General features: G+C 43.5%; 1 protein-coding gene across 2 annotated transcripts in view; it reads right to left on the reverse strand.

The window, feature by feature from the left end:
• FAM177A1 (family with sequence similarity 177 member A1) overlaps positions 1-16,868 on the reverse strand; it is a 37,144-nt gene that overhangs the window by 476 nt on the left and 19,800 nt on the right. The window lies entirely within an intron of this gene.

A 16,868-nucleotide genomic window follows, 5' to 3' on the forward strand; every position in this document is an offset into this window, starting at 1 on the left:
AGCCTTGAGCATCCATGACCCCGTTACCAGTTCACTGGTTATCCTTCCTTGGTCAACATCTGGTAGGTGCATGGAGGGACAATCTAGAAGACCTGCAATTTTTGTAGATTCTCTGCCATCAAAATGTCTCCCTCTTGAAGGGCATCTGTCAGCAGTTTTGTACCTATGACACTGGCTGACCTGTTACATGTGCACTTGGCAGCTGAAGACATCTGTGTTGGTCCCATGTTCGTATGTGCCCGCATTGCTGAGAAAAATGAAGTTTTACTATATGCTAATTTACCTCTTGGAACAATGGGGGCGTTGGCTTTACACATAGAGGCTCTGCTCTCTCTGCAACTGCGCGCCCTGTGCACTTTGACAGGGCAAGGCAGGGAAAACATCATCACACCTGGCCCTGTCAATCAAAGTGCAGAGGGTGCGGCAAATGCAGAGAGAGCAGAGCCTCTAGGGGTAACGGTAACGCCCCCATTGCTCCTAGAGGCTTATTTGCATATAATAAAACTTCCTTTTTCTCAGCAATGTGGGCACATATGAACATGGGACCTACAAAGAGGTCTTCAGCTGCCAAGAGCACATGTAACAGGTCAGCCAGTGTCATAGGTACAGAACTGCTGACAGATGCTCTTTAAATTCACTGAAAACCTGATATTTGCTTATTTTTCCTGCTTCCAACACATCAACTTCAAGACATCAACTTCAAGACTGTTCGCCTAATACTGTATTCAGTACTAGAGGATAAACTCACAAAGATGCAACGCTTCGCTGTTATTGGCATTACAACGCAATGTACTACATAGGCTGTGCGGGTGGAATTACCACATTGGCTCTTTCTCAGACTCAGTGAGGGGAAAATAAAAAGGGCAGAATGGCTGGAATCCTTTCAAATGCCCTTTTACCACAAATCTAAGTGACCAAATGTTGCTGTGGAGAGCTACAGATGATCGCACACATCTTTACATGTGTCTCCAACAGCCATGAAAATGGCTTTTTATGGCTTTGGTATAATTAATATGTGGGGTATGTCTATACTGAACCTTGCACATATGACATACAGTGATGCAACTCATTCTACCAGATGGAGGATGCCTGTAAGGGTGTATGAAGACAATGCCTCCATTAATAACACAACCATATAGCCTGAAGTGAAATTGCTGCATACAAACATTAGCAAAACTGCAGTAGGTAAATAAAATCTAGTGGGGATTAAAAGGGGTTTGTCATCAAGATAATGTATACCCTACCCACAGGATAGGGTAAAAAAGGTGGATTTCCATGTTGCAATGATTGGGCAGATTATCAGGAACTAAAGGCTCATTCCCAACCATCTGCCCTGCACACGTTCAGGATTTATGTGCAGACAATCCGCGCGATCGATTGGCATCAATTGGTGCAGATTTTCCGCATTCCGATTTTACTCTCCCCATTGAAGTGAATAGAGAAAAGCCGGTTAGGAAAAATTAAATAAATTGAAATGCTGCGGATTTTAAAATTAGCACCGTAGGTCAATATCTGCATGGAAAATATCTGCACCATGTACTTGAGAATTTCGAAATTCTTGTGGAATACAATGTACATGACCTACAGTGCGGATTTTCCACAGGCAAATCTAAGCAGAAAATCACGCAATCCAAGATCGTGTGCATTTAGTCTAAGGGTAAAGGCACACGTTAGGATCGATGTGCAGAGAATCCGCACTGAAATCTGCAGGTGTTCACAGGAAAATCTGTGCGGACAATCCGGATCAATTGGTGGGGAATACATGCGGCTTTGGTGCAGATTTTACGCTTCCCATTGAGGTGAATGGAGAAAATCCGGTCAGGAAAAATATAATAATCTGACATGCTGCGGATTTTAAAATCCGCACCACAGGTCAAAATCCGCATGGAAAAAATCTGCACTGTGTACATGAGAATTTCAAATTCTTATAGAATACAAGGTACATGACCTATGGTGCGGATTTTCTGCACGCAATCCTGATCGTGTGCATTTAGCCTAAAGGTGCAGCCAAACACCCGACGATCGGTCGTTAGTGCAGGCACGTAAACTATCGTTTCTAGGCAGCGGATCGCGCTGTCTAAACAGTGATCTGCTGCCCAGAAACAATGCAACTGTATGAGGTCGAGAGATTGCAGCTGTGGAGGTGTAGTATGTAAAACGAGATGTTTGTACTTACCGTTAAATCTGTTTCTCTTCCGTTCATTGGGGGACACAGGCTTGACCGTGGGTATAGCGGTTGCCACTAGGAGGCGGCACTAAGCACAAAAGTGTGAGCTCCTCCCTTCAGCTATACCCTTCCTACAGGGACTAAGCTAAATCAGTTAGTGCAAAAGCAGTAGGAGAAGCAGGACAAAAACAGGAAAACCAAACTATGTACAAACCCAGAACCTTGCAGCAAAAGAGAAAATGGGTGGGATCTGCGTCCCCCAATGAACGGAAGAGAAACAGATTTTACAGTAAGTACATAAATCTAGTTTTCTCCCCCGTATCATTGGGGGACACAGGCTTGACCATGGGACGTTACAGTGCGGTCCCAGGGGTGGGCCTAAACAAGAACCCTCCAATCAGAACCCGCCGTCTGCAAAACTCTACACCCCAGAGAAGCATCAGAAGACGCAAAGGTTTGTACTCTTTACAATTTGGAAAATGTGTGCAAAGACGACCAGGTAGCCGCCTTGCATACCCAAAGGGCCGAAGCCCCATGATGCACTGCCCAAAGGGCCCCCACTGTCTGAGCAGAATGAGCAGTAACCTGGAAGGGTGGGGCCCAGTCACTGATGCGGTATGCTTCCACAATGGCCAAACGAATCCATCGGGAAATGGAAGTTTTAGACACAGCCAGCCCTCGTCTCGGCCCCTCTGGAATGACGAACAGGGAATACGTCGGCCAGAAAGATGACATCTGGGACAGATCGATGCCAATGGCTCGTACCAAATCCAGAGTGTGGAGCGACTGCTCACGAGGATGAGACGGGTCAGGACAAAATGAAGGGAGAATGTGCTCTTCATTGAGATGGAATGCCGACACAACCTTCAGAAGGAAGGGCTGGACAGGGCGAAGGACTACTTTGTTCTGATGGAGGATGAGGAAGGGCGAACGACAGGAAAGAACCCGAGTTCCGACACCCTACGGATAGAAGTGGTTGCCACCAAAAAGGCCACCTTGTAGAACAGGAAGCGAAGCGACACCTGCTGCAAAGGCTCAAACGGTGAAGCCTGGAGAGTGCTGAGCACTAGATTAAGATCCCAAGGATTCAACGGAGGACGGAAAGGGGGCGCAGAGTGCGCAACCTCCTGCAGAAAGGTCCGAAATGCAGAAAGTGAAGCCAAGTTACACTGAAAAAGAATGGAAACAGCCGAAACTTGCCCTTTGTGGGAGCTGAGATCCAGCCCCAAGTCTATGCCCGACTGCAGGAAAGACAAGAGTCGCGACAATGAGAAACGAATGGGAGACAGCTGGTGACGCTTGCACCAACTAAAGTATGACCTCCAGGTCTCCAACAGAGAGGAAGTAAATAGCGGCCCGACATCAGCTTTGGGGAAATCACCACCACAAGTGGAGAATCTGAAGACGGAGAGTGGATAGCTTCTCCGGGGGCAAGAGTACCTTGGCCTAAAAGGTGTCGAGTAACATGCCCTAGAAAGGTTAGCCACTGAGATGGATAAAGACATGACTTCTGCTGGTTCAGGATCCATCCGAAGCGTTTCAGGGTGTCCGGGACTATGCGCAGGCTGTCCGCCGTTGCCCGGAATGACAGACCCTTTATCAGGATATCGTCTAAGTAAGGAATCACCACTATACCCCTGGCATGGAGCAGGGCCATGACCGCCACCAGAACCTTCGTAAAGACCCTGGGAGCTGTGGCCAAGCCAAACGGGAGGGCCACAAACTGGTAGTGAAAGGGACCCACTGCGAACCAGAGAAGTTTTGGTGACTGACGCAGATGGGAACATGAAGATAAGCGTCCTTGATGTTGTGAGAGTAATGGTCAATGATATTTCATATAACTCTGTAATCCATGCATGAAAACTATGTTCTAGTATAGTTAAGTTGTTATTGATCTGATTAAATGTATAATGTGATCTTATCATATTCCTCTGCTGTATAACATCTAGTATGACCTCGGGAACACATTTTAAGGGCCATCTGTAGATGTAACTAGACGTGTGTACATGCACAAACAGGGGTGTATGTCCCTGTCTGAATAGTAACACAATTACAGAATTAAACATGCATTTTTGTTCAAATATAAATCAGTGGACTCATTTTGACCGGTGTACATTTCCCTTGCTTGGAGGGATGAACTTTTGTCTATAAACTTGTCGAATTACTCATTATCTAATTAAACAACTATATCATAATAATAATTGTATCACGTGTATCTATGTAACCTTTATGTGTCCAATCATATGTATTGTAGCCGCCTTGAATAAACCCTGTTACTCCTACTATCATAAGGATGTAAAATAAAGCTATTCTGAGGCGGACCTCAGATCTCCGCAGATACAGCCCTTTTGCGATTGTGTCTGGGTGATTAGCCAATAGGCCTAATACCCGTTTGTTGATTGCTTTGTACCTGAAATTAATGACTCTAAACAGTTTTGGAGGCCCACAGCGAGATATCAAAGCCGGCTGGTTTGGGACTGAACCACAAGGAAGCGGCACCCCCGGGTATGAGGAACGCAAATCCTAGGTAAGTGAGCCGTTGTTGACTCGCTTGCTTTCCTAAGCCTGTGGGGGGTGCTTTCAGGATCAGTCCACCTTGCAGGTTTCGGATATCATTCAGGTAGAGAGTAATCAAATGAATTGATCCATATCAATTTTCTTTATTGTGCCATTGTACAGTTTGTATTGTACTGTTATTGTATTGTACGATGTTACTAACCTATTTAAAGTTGTAGACAGTGTGTGTTTGATGATGTGAATCTTGTTTGCTTTGTCTACTGGCATCCTGTGTCCTATGAGGAATATATAGGAGTTACCGTTGGGCTGTCCTTGTATATCTTTGTCTGCATTTACCTGTGGTACAGAATCTGTCTGAAGGCCAGGTAGGTGCAAGCTTCTTTTTGAGATATACCTCTCATTTCCTATGTACAGTTTACAGATGTATAGCCTAACCCAATCATAAAATCTGTGACCTAAAAGAAGGATTATACATAGCAGGAATAACCAAAATGTTCAAGGATCGCTACCTTGTCCGGTTTGCTATGGGAACTAGTTCTAGCAAGCGAAAAGGGGAAGAAAAGAGTCGCCCCAGGATTACAATGACGCACTTGGTAGAACTAGAGCATGGGAAATGGGCAGTTAGGAATGCTACTGCTATCCTTAAGAGAGCAGAAATGCCAGGGATCGGGTGTTTGGATCTCGACAGGTGGAGAAGATTCAAGGAAAAGGAGAGGGAGTGGATAAAGAAACAGGGATATGAGAGGCAGGTGGAAGCATGGCTAACCACCTCAGCTAGGCATGATCCCCTATATAATACAAAAGGAGGATGATGAGGAATTTAGGGGTGGTGGGGGGATAGTAAGGAAGGTTCCCAGGAGCGTTAGTTTCAGTGTAGAACCCAGCATCTCTCCTGCAACTGCTTCCCCGCCCTTCTCAGACGCTCAGAGTATAGGGAATAAAGTGTATCCAGAACTGTCAGGATCTGGATCAGACTTTACAATGTCCAGTAACAGTACAGAATATGGTGATATGACGACCAGTGTGATAGAGTGGAGATCTCCCCAACCATCAACACCTTCCTTTAGAGAGGATGATGATGGTTGGAAATGCACATATTTTGGAAAATGCAATCCTTTCAATAGAAACCAATGTGTGGATTGTCATACTCCACGAGATGAATTTGCAAAAGCATGCTGGAGACCAGAGGAGTCATCACACTCTTCTCCTAGTATGTTACAAGCCCCTCCTCAGAATACATCCATGCCTGTTCCTGGTACTACTCTGAGTACCTCCGAGCAGGTGGTCGCTCACTGGCTAAAGGAGCCTGAAAAAGGTAGGCAAGTAGATTGGTATAAACCCTGGAGCCAGGGAGAGGAACTCATGATGATAGACAAGTTACCTGATCCCTATAAAGGATCTAAATGGTTTTTACAAGGGATTGACAAAAATTCACAGCAACTACGACGAGGTATGGGACAATTTATATGCATTGTGTAGTGCAGTAGCAGGGTCCCCTTTCATAGAAAAGATAAAAAAAGGTTCCCACCGCTGGTGAGATAGAAGCTGTCCCACAGGATGACAATGCAAGATTAAGGAAATCAGGGGAGATGTTCCTAAAACGACTTAAGGTGGTTGCTAAAGAGTAAGTTGGGAGCAGGACTACCAGAAGCTTTCCAAGCTTCAGATGAAACAGTTGATAAGTATCTTGCTCGGTTGGTATCCATATTTTCAGATCAGGATTTTGATGTAAGTGATCCAAATGGGAGAGATGGCCAAATACTCAGAACCTGTTTTATCAATGGATTAAGAGATGATTTGAGAACAAAATTAATGAGGATACGTCCAGAATGTAGGCATTCCTCCCTTGACAAATCATTAGTTGTTATCCGCAGCTTAGAAGAACAGTTGACCAAAAAGAAAAAGAAACAAGCTGCTAAACAATCAGTCCCTGTGTTGATTGCTGGTCAGCAACAAACAGGAGGAGGGGGGCCATGCAGGGAAAGAGGGAAACTTGGAGAAGTGACAGTGGGAAGGGAATGACAGTGAATGTGGAGGAGTATAGACGTAAAGGATTGTGCTTCGGCTGTGGTGGATATGGGCATATAAAGAGAGATTGTCCCTCTAGAAAACAGAAGACTCAGGACAGACAAAAAGACCAGATGAGTCCCAGAGGTACACAAATCCAGCTGGTCTCTGTCGACCAGCAATTACAGGACTAGGATTTAGGCAGCCCCCAACAAGCCGATCACACGGTAGTAAAAATATCACCCCTTCCAGGTCCAAAGGCTTTAGTAAAGTTAACACTACCTGACGGTAGGGACGTTGACTGTTTGGTTGACACGGGAGCGAGCCGTACGATTCTAAAAGCTCATGACGTACCAGAGAAATATCTAAGCCCTGATCAAGTAATGGGAGTGGGGTTGGGATGAAAGCCATGTGCTCTAAAGCAGAGTTCCCCAACTCCGGTCCTCAGGGCCCACCTACCAGTCAGGATTTGAGAATATCCCACAGAATAAACACCTGTGGTAAGTCCTAAGGCATTGACACTAATTATATCACCTGCTCAATACTAAGGAAACCCTAAAAACCGGTAAGTGGGCCCTGAGGACTGGAGTTGAGGAACACTGCTCTAAAGCAAACAAACCCACTACACTGCGTATTGATGACTCTACTGAAATATGTATGCAATTTTTGGTGTCTGAAAGTTGCCCTGTGAATTTGCTAGGAGCAGATGTATTGAATGCAATCAATGCAGTTATCAGATTTGGGAAAAATGGGGTATCGGTAACAGGGCCCCTTATGGAACCTGTCTTGACAGTATTGAGTGCTATATTAGACCCACTTAGCAAGGGCGAGTTACAAGGTCAGAACCCCACTCTAGACAAGGAGGTTGAGGATATGCTTGCAAGAGTGCCTCCAGAGCTGTGGGTAAAGAGTAAGACAGATGTTGGGCTGCTCCAGGTAAACCCTGTTAAAATTAAATTGAAGCCTGGTGTGGTGCCTGTTAAGATGAAACAGTATCCCCTGAGCAAAGAGCGATGGGAGTTGTAAGGGAATGCCGATCCCCTTATAATACATCACCTTTTCCTCAAAAGGAAAAAGCCCGAGCCTAGAAAACCCCAAGAATACCGAATGATACATGATCTCAGAGAAATAAAAAAATTAATGATTTTAGATACACCTATTGTACTAAATCTACACACGCTGCTTAATCAGATCCCCTCTAAGGCCTCATGCACACGACCATGGTGTGTTTTGCGGTCCGAAAATCGTGGATCCGCAAAACACGGATGGCGTCCGTGTGAGTTCCGCAATTTGCGGAACGGCACAGACAGCCTTCAATATATGCCTATTCTTGTCCGCAAAGCGCGGACAAGAATAGGACATGTTATATATTTTTTGCGGACCCAAAACGGCGGCTCGGATGCGGACCCAAACAACGGCCGTGTGCATGAGGCCTAACTCTGTGTACTTTACTGTCAGTGATTTGGCAAAAGCTTTCTTTTCAGTTCCTGTGGAGGAGGAGAGTCAGCTGTGTTTGGCTTTCACCTTCAATGGGAAACAATATTGCTGGATCAGATTACCCCAGGGAGGTGAAACATCTCCCTCTGAGTTTTCTGAAGCTATGGCAAGAGTGCTCCTTTCTTGGCATCCTGAAGATGAGAGCACTCAACTGCTTCAATATGTGGATGATCTACTTCTCTGTACCCCCAATAAGACAATCTGTCTTAAGGAAACGTATTCACTTTTGCTGTTGCAGATTGAAGGGTGCAAGGTCTCCGGAGGCAAACTGCAGGTTGCCAAATTGAAGGTGGTATTTTTGGGCCACTACATCTCCTAACGGACAAAACATATAACGCCAGAATGTAAAAAGGCAGTTGCTCAGCTGAATAAGCCTACCACTGTCCGAGAATGGAGGACATTTGTGGGCCTAGTCAGCTATGTCAGAGAGTGGATTCCCTCTGCTTCATCACTCATGCAGCCACTCTTTGATGTTTTGGCAGCCTGTAATAAGGGGCAACCTTATGCTCTCACTGCGGAAGCTGTAAAGGGATTCAAGGAGTTGCAACGAGCTGTCACATCAGCCCCATGCCTGGGAATACCAAATTATAAGATTGACTTCAACCTATTTTGCCATGAAAATACAGGACATGCAAAAGGTGTTTTGACCCAATTACATGGTGGCAAACACCACCCCCTAGGTTATTACTCGGTACAACTAAAAGTGGTACCATTTATCAATGGTGAGACTAACAAGGTACAAAGTGACACTTCTTACTCCTCCAAACATAACAATTAAAAGGTGTACCATCCTCAATCCTGCTACCTTGCTCCCAGAATCTGATCAGATAGGACAGGATGGTAGTCCAGATGATAACTATGATTGCTTTGAACTAATGAAAACTGAAACTAAGGAACTTGACAATGTAACTGAAACACCGATACCTAACGCTGATTTTGAGCTTTTTGTAGATGGATCCAGGTATTATCTTGATGGAAAGCCATATACAGGATATGCAGTGACTACCTTGGAGGAAGTTGTGAAACAAGGATCACTCCCACCTGGATGTTCTGCACAGGAAGCGAAGTTGAAAGCACTCACTGAGGCATGTATAATGGCTGAAGGTCAGACTGTAAACATTTACACGGACTCCCAATTTGGTTTTGGCATAGCATATGACTATGGTCCCATTTGGAGAAGCAGGGACTTTGTGGGATCCTCGGGTAAGCCTATCAAAAATGCAGAATCGGTAGCTCAGTTGTTTAGAGCATTGGAGTTACCAAAAATGGTGGCCATTGTCAAGGTACAGGCCCATACCAAGGAGCAAACAAAAGAGACAGAAGGAAACAGTCGGGCAGATGCGGCTGCAAAGCAGGCTGTTCTGCTGCCCCTGCCCGTGACAGGCCACATAGTGGACATAGTACCACAGGCAGGGGAGGTGGATCTGGATGTTCTTCAGAAATTACAGGAACAAATTCCTAAACATGAAATGGAAGAGTGGGTAAAAAGAGGGGCTAAGGAAAATCAGGAGGGTTTGTATGCCATAAATGCTAACCTGTGCCTTCCAAGGGTGTTATACCATGTAATGTGTGAATTATCACATGGCCCAACCCACCAGTCCAAGAAAGCAATGGTAAGTTTGGTAAGTCGAGGATGGGTGGCCCCAGGGTTCAACAATGCCACTGCAAAGTTTGTCCAGGGGTGTATGGTCTGTGCTTGCCATAACATAGGAAGGACGGTCAAGGTGCCCCCCAAAACCATTATAACCATTTCAGAGACTGCAGATTGATTTCATTTAACTCCCAAAGGTAGGCACATATGAGTATGTTCTGGTATGTGTAGACCTCTTTTCAGGGTGTCCAGAAGCCTGGCCCACTGCTAAAGCTAATGCAAAAACTGTTGCCAAGAAAATATTGTCTGAAGTGGTGTGTAGATTTGGAGTTCCTGAGGTGATTGAAAGTGACCAAGGAACTCATTTTACTTCTGAAGTACTGCAAGAAATACTCCATCCTCTACAAGAAATACTCCATGCTCTAGGTATTGAGTATAGGGGATAATGAGATCCGCACACCCTATTGGGTAATGGGTGCCCACGGAGGACGAAGGATCGTCACGTAGTACAATGAAGAAATTCGTGGCACACCAGAGTTGATTTGATGCAATTTAATTATTGGTTGATGTTCTACAACCAATAATTAAATTGCATCAAATCAACTCTGGTGTGCCACAAATTTCTTCATTGTACTAGGTATTGAGTAGGCATTTCATGCTCCCTAACGACCGCAAAGTAGCAGAAAAGTTGAGCGCATGAATGGAACCTTAATACAAAAAATCCAGAAAACCAGCCTTAGGCCGCGGAACCAATTTAGTGGACTAAGCCATGATAACCAATCAGGTAATACAATATCAGGAGGGGCTTGATGTGCATCTCCCCTCTTTTAGTTGTTTTGCTTGTTGTAAGTCGTGTGTTACTCTAAATACACCATTAGGATCAATATAATGGCCTTCTATCTGACATAATCCTCCTTGGGCTGCGGTGAGGTAATCTAAAACAATGGAGCAACACTGGAAAATGCCACGCTCTTCCACAGGAAGCCAGGAGCCCGGACCTCGCCCTGAACCTTGGGCACACAGCGGATCCCAAAAGAAAGAAAGACGGTCCAGCTTCACTGAAAAATACTTGAGGCTTTATTCAATCCCGTGCAGATAAAAACCAACATACAGCAATGCAGAAAATCAAATTGATTTTCTGCATTGCTGTATGTTGGTTTTTATCTGCACGGGATTGAATAAAGCCTCAAGTATAAAGCCTCAAGCTGGACCGTCTTTCTTTCTTTTGGAATCTAAAACAATAGTATGTTGATTTGTAACAATGATCAGCTGCTTCCTACCTCTACAGCATCAAACAAATAATCAGTGACATTGTCAAACAATTCTCCAAGGTCATCAATTTGCCTAGCATTTTTAAGAATTTCAGCTGACATGACATAAGTGTTCATAGAGTTTATATAAACGGAAAGAACATTCCAATCTTTTCTGCAGAGGATGGTTCGGCATGAATCAATTTAGTTGGATGTTTAAAATGAGGTTTCTCAGGCATCATTGGTATATCGGGCACTTCCCTCTTCACTAACATGTGCCCAGGTAAATGTTGGAAAGGGAAGTGCCCGATATACCAATGATGCCTGAGAAACCTCATTTTAAACATTCAACTAAATTGATTCATCCAACTAAATTGATGTCCGCTGCTGCTACGGCTGCAATTGTGACTCCGGTACTGACTTCACCTACTACATACAGTTGCACCCACTGCGGACAGCAGACTGTGGAGGACTTAACTGATTGCATTTACTGTCGAACTGAATTATAAAACTACAGAAGGAAGAAATCAAGTAACTAATGATTGAGGACTTGACTGAATACCCCAAGTGGCTTAAAGGGAACCTGTCACCAGTTTTATGGTGTCCTAACTAAGGGCAACATAAATAAGTGACTGATTCTCTTAGCAAAATGCTGGGTCACTTTCTTTAATTGACCCAGTCAATCTGCCAACATCTTGTATTGAAAGGCTCCAGCTGATAATGATGAGTCATGAATATTCATGAGCTCCTGACTCTCCCCGCCTACCTGCTGCTGAATGACAGTTTTTTTCCATAGGAATCAGCAGCAGGTGGGCAGGGGAGTGGCTATAGCTCTGAATTAAATATACGCTGGACTCAATGACATCATGCTGGACTCAAATCAGCTCATTAGCATGCAGCATGTGGCATCTTTGTGTGTATATTATGAGGTAACTATCTGTCACACCAGTAAGTGAATACATCAAAAGGTATTTTTTAGTAGTTAATGATTGTATATAATTAGTTAGATTATAATCAAATAGCCACATGACAGGTTCCCTTTAAGCTTTCATAATGTGCCTCCAATATGATTCCACTGGTTGTGTAGATTCAGCAACTTAGATAGCGAAGATGGTTTATGTAAGAAGATTATCTGGATGGATGCAGGACATCCCACAATCTGTAAGATTTAGAGTTCTTCCACTTTGTGTAGGAAGGATGATCTTCCAAACTGTCTTCTCCTGGAAGGGAGATAGGGAGATCTATACAGACAGTGGAATGATGTTAAAAAGAGGGGAGAAATGTGAGAGTAATGGTCAATGATATTTCATATAACTGTAATCCATGCATGTTAACTATGTTCTAGTATAGCCAACTTGTTATTAATCTGACTGAATGTATAATGTGATCTTATCATATTCCTCTGCTGTATAACATCCATTATGACCTCAGGAACACACTTTAAGGGCCATCTGTAGATGTAACTAGACGTGTGTACATGCACGGAAAAGGGTGTATGTCCCTGTCTGAATAGTAACACAATTACAGAATTAAACATGCATTTTTGTTCATATATAAATCAGTGGACTCAGAACATTTTGACATGTTTTTCAAGGATATTGTGCCAGATGTCCGGTGTACATTTCCATTGCTTGGAGGGATGAACTTTTGTCTATATACTTGTCGAATTACTGATTATCTAATTATACAACTATATAATAATAATAATAATAATTGTATCACGTGTATCTATGTAACCTATATGTTTCCAATCATATGTATTGTAGCCGCCTTGAATAAACCCTGTTACTCCTACTATCATAAGGATATGAAATAAAGCTATTTTGAGGCGGACCTCAGATCTCCGCAGATACAGCCCTTTTGTGATTGTGTCTGCGTGATTAGCCAATAGGCCTAATACCCGTTTGTTGATTGCTTTGTACCTGACATTAATTACTCTAACAAGGAGTAACAGGTACTCCCCTGGTTCCATGGACACAATGACCGATCTCAGGGTCTCCATCCGGAAGCAGCGGAGCCAAAGGAAGTGGTTGAGTGCCTTAAGGTCCAGAACGGGACGTAACGTCCCCTCCTTTTTGGGGACCACAAAGAGATTGGAGTAGAACCTGCGAAAACGGTCTTGCGCAGCAAACGGAACAATCACTCCCTGCTCAGAATTGTGTGAGTAGCCTGAAAAAAGGTATTTGCGGCAGAGGGAGAGGTCGGAGGAGACGAGCGAAAAAATGGCATGCTGCCCATTTACCCCTGAAGAAGCCAGAATTCTGGTGAAACATGTCAGGGGGCAGTGTTAGTTTTTAAATGCTGTTCTCCACTCCACTGCTAAATAGTTAATGATAGTCCGGCTGGACTTCACTCCAATGCTAGGTTCACCAATGAGCTTTAGATAGATACAGCATCAGAATTGTTGCCATCTTCTGTTTGCAGGGCTAACTGCCATCAGGCTCTATGTCAGTCTGAGAGCACTTGTGATTAACAAGTGTGCTATTTTCTAGTGGGTTCACGCACCATGGTTCCCATTGCATAATATGGTTGGATGTACAACCTTATTCAGTTAGCAATAGCTGTGCAAACATCACACGGCAGCATTTTGCATTTAAAGTGACAGGGTGGGAGATTGTGCAGATCTCCTCGCCCCCCTCACTAATCAACATTCTTATTCATCAGTGGAGTGGCGACTGTATTTTTAATATTTTTGGTCTGTTAATAAAAATTAAAAACTGCACTTGCTCACATTTAGATTTTAGCTTATGCAATAATAAAAGTGAAGTATTAATTTTAACCTAGGTTAAAATAGGTTTCATCGCCTGTTTAGGCATTTGTTATTAAATGAGTTAAATAACCTTACCCAGGCTAGGTCCTAATCATGAATACCTTAAAGGATAACTGTAATTTTTTTATTTGCTAGTTTATTAGAGCTAGGCATGTATACCTGAGTTAGTCTGTCAATGATTGTCAAAAGATCTGTAATTACCTTATAATAACAGCATTTATTAAGGTCTCCTGTCCCTTTCCACTGCTTCCTTAAAAGACCGTTGCTATGGCTCATCTGTCTTCAGCTAGGAAGACGGAGGGGCGGTCCTTCACACTGCATGCCTGCATTAGTGTCACGGCGGGCGTGCACTCAGACTCACAGATAACCCACCAACCAGGCTCTGGGCGAGAGACAGGGGAAAAGTCACCTCCTAGCTAATCCCTGACCTCTTTCCCTGCACTGCTCAGCCCACATGCAGACCTTAAAGGTAGGTCAGATGTGTTCCCGTGCCTGGGCTGACAAAACCCTAAATTCCCTCAGATGGTGAAGAGGGGAAATAGGAGCAGCCTGCTCGCACAGAACCTGGATGGGAGAGATGACACAAAACAACCAAACTAGAATCACACTTATCTTACTGAGCTGGAACAGACAGACAACCTTCCTTCCTAGCTTCCAAGACCACAATGATTAGTATAATCCGCTCAGAGCAGTGGGCTGGTGTGCTATTTAACCACTTCATCCCCGCTAGGTGAAACCCCCTTCATGACCAGAGCACTTTTTACACTTCGGCACTACACTACTTTCACCGTTTATCGCTCGGTCATGCAACTTACCACCCAAATGAATTTTACCTCCTTTTCTTCTCACTAATAGAGCTTTCATTTGGTGGTATTTCATTGCTGCTGACATTTTAACTTTTTTTTGTTATTAATCGAAATGTAACGATTTTTTTGCAAAAAAATGACATTTTTCACTTTCAGCTGTAAAATTTTGCAAAAAAAAACGACATCCATATATAAATTTTTCGCTAAATTTATAGTTCTACATGTCTTTGATAAAAAAAAAAATGTTTGGGCAAAAAAAAAAATGGTTTGGGTAAAAGTTATAGCGTTTACAAACTATGGTACAAAAATGTGAATTTCCGCTTTTTGAAGCAGCTCTGACTTTCTGAGCACCTGTCATGTTTCCTGAGGTTCTACAATGCCCAGACAGTAGAAAAACCCCACAAATGACCCCATTTCGGAAAGTAGACACCCTAAGGTATTCGCTGATGGGCATAGCGAGTTCATAGACCTTTTTATTTTTTGTCACAAGTTAGCGGAAAATGATGATGATTTTTTATTTTTATTTTTTTCTTACAAAGTCTCATATTCCACTAACTTGCGACAAAAAATAAAAAATTCTAGGAACTCGCCATGCCCCTCACGGAATACCTTGGGGTGTCTTCTTTCCAAAATGGGGTCACTTGTGGGGTAGTTATACTGCCCTGGCAATTTAGGGGCCCAAATGTGTGAGAAGAACTTTGCAATCAAAATGTGTAAAAAATGACCGGTGAAATCCGAAAGGTGCACTTTGGAATATGTGCCCCTTTGCCCACCTTGGCTGCAAAAAAGTGTCACACATCTGGTATCACCGTACTCAGGAGAAGTTGGGGAATGTGTTTTGGGGTGTCATTTTACATATACCCATGCTGGGTGAGAGAAATATCTTGGCAAAAGACAACTTTTCCAATTTTTTTTATACAAAGTTGGCATTTGACCAAGATATTTTTCTCACCCAGCATGGGTATATGTAAAATGACACCCCAAAACACATTCCCCAACTTCTCCTGAGTACGGCGATACCAGATGTGTGACACTTTTTTGCAGCCAAGGTGGGCAAAGGGGCACATATTCCAAAGTGCACCTTTCGGATTTTGCAGGCCATTTTACTTCTCACACATTTGGGCCCCTAAATTGCCAGGGCAGTATAACTACGCCACAAATGACCCCATTTTGGAAAGAAGACACCCCAAGGTATTCCGTGAGGGGCACGGCGAGTTCCTAGAATTTTTTATTTTTTGTCGCAAGTTAGTGGAATATGAGACTTTGTAAGGAAAAAAGAAAAAAAAAGAAAAATCATCATTTTCCGCTAACTTGTGACAAAAAATAAAAAATTCTAGGAACTCGCCGTGCCCCTCACGGAATACCTTGGGGTGTCTTCTTTCCAAAATGGGGTCACTTGTGGGGTAGTTATACTGCCCTGGCAATTTAGGGGCCCAAATGTGTAAGAAGTACCTTGCAATCAAAATCTGTAAAAAATGGCCTGTGAAATCCGAAAGGTGCTCTTTGGAATGTGGGCCCCTTTGCCCACCTTGGCAGCAAAAAAGTGTGACACATCTGGTATCGCCGTACTCAGGAGAAGCTGGGGAATGTGTTTTGGGGTGTCATTTTATATATACCCATGCTGGGTGAGAGAAATATCTTGGCAAAAGATAACTTTTCCCATTTTTTATGGGAATACCCCACATGTGACCCCACTTTGGAAAGAAGACACCCCGAGGTATTCAATGAGGGGCATGGCGAGTTCATAGAATTTTTTTTTTTTTTGCATAAGTTAGCGCATATAGATTTTTTTAGTTTTTTTCTCACAAAGTCTCACTTTCCGCTAACTTAGGACAAAAATTTCAATCTTTCATGGACTCAATATGCCCCTCACGGAATACCTTGGGGTGTCTTCTTTCCGAAATGGGGTCACATGTGGGGTATTTATACTGCCCTGGCTTTTTAGGGGCCCTAAAGCGTGAGAAGAAGTCTGGAATATAAATGTCTAAAAATGTTTACGCATTTGGATTCCGTGAGGGGTATGGTGAGTTCATGTGAGATTTTATTTTTTGACACAAGTTAGTGGAATATGAGACTTTGTAAGAAAAAACAAAAACAAACAAAAAATTTCCGCTAACTTGGGCCAAAAAAATGTCTGAATGGAGCCTTACAGGGGGAGGTGATCAATGACAGGGGGGTGATCACCCATATAGACTCCCGGATCACCCCCCTGTCATTGATCACCCCCCTGGTAAGGCTCCATTCAGACGTCAGTATGATTTTT

The sequence above is a fragment of the Bufo gargarizans genome, chromosome 11 (assembly GCF_014858855.1).
Source record: "Bufo gargarizans isolate SCDJY-AF-19 chromosome 11, ASM1485885v1, whole genome shotgun sequence".
Classification (NCBI taxonomy): domain Eukaryota; kingdom Metazoa; phylum Chordata; class Amphibia; order Anura; family Bufonidae; genus Bufo; species Bufo gargarizans.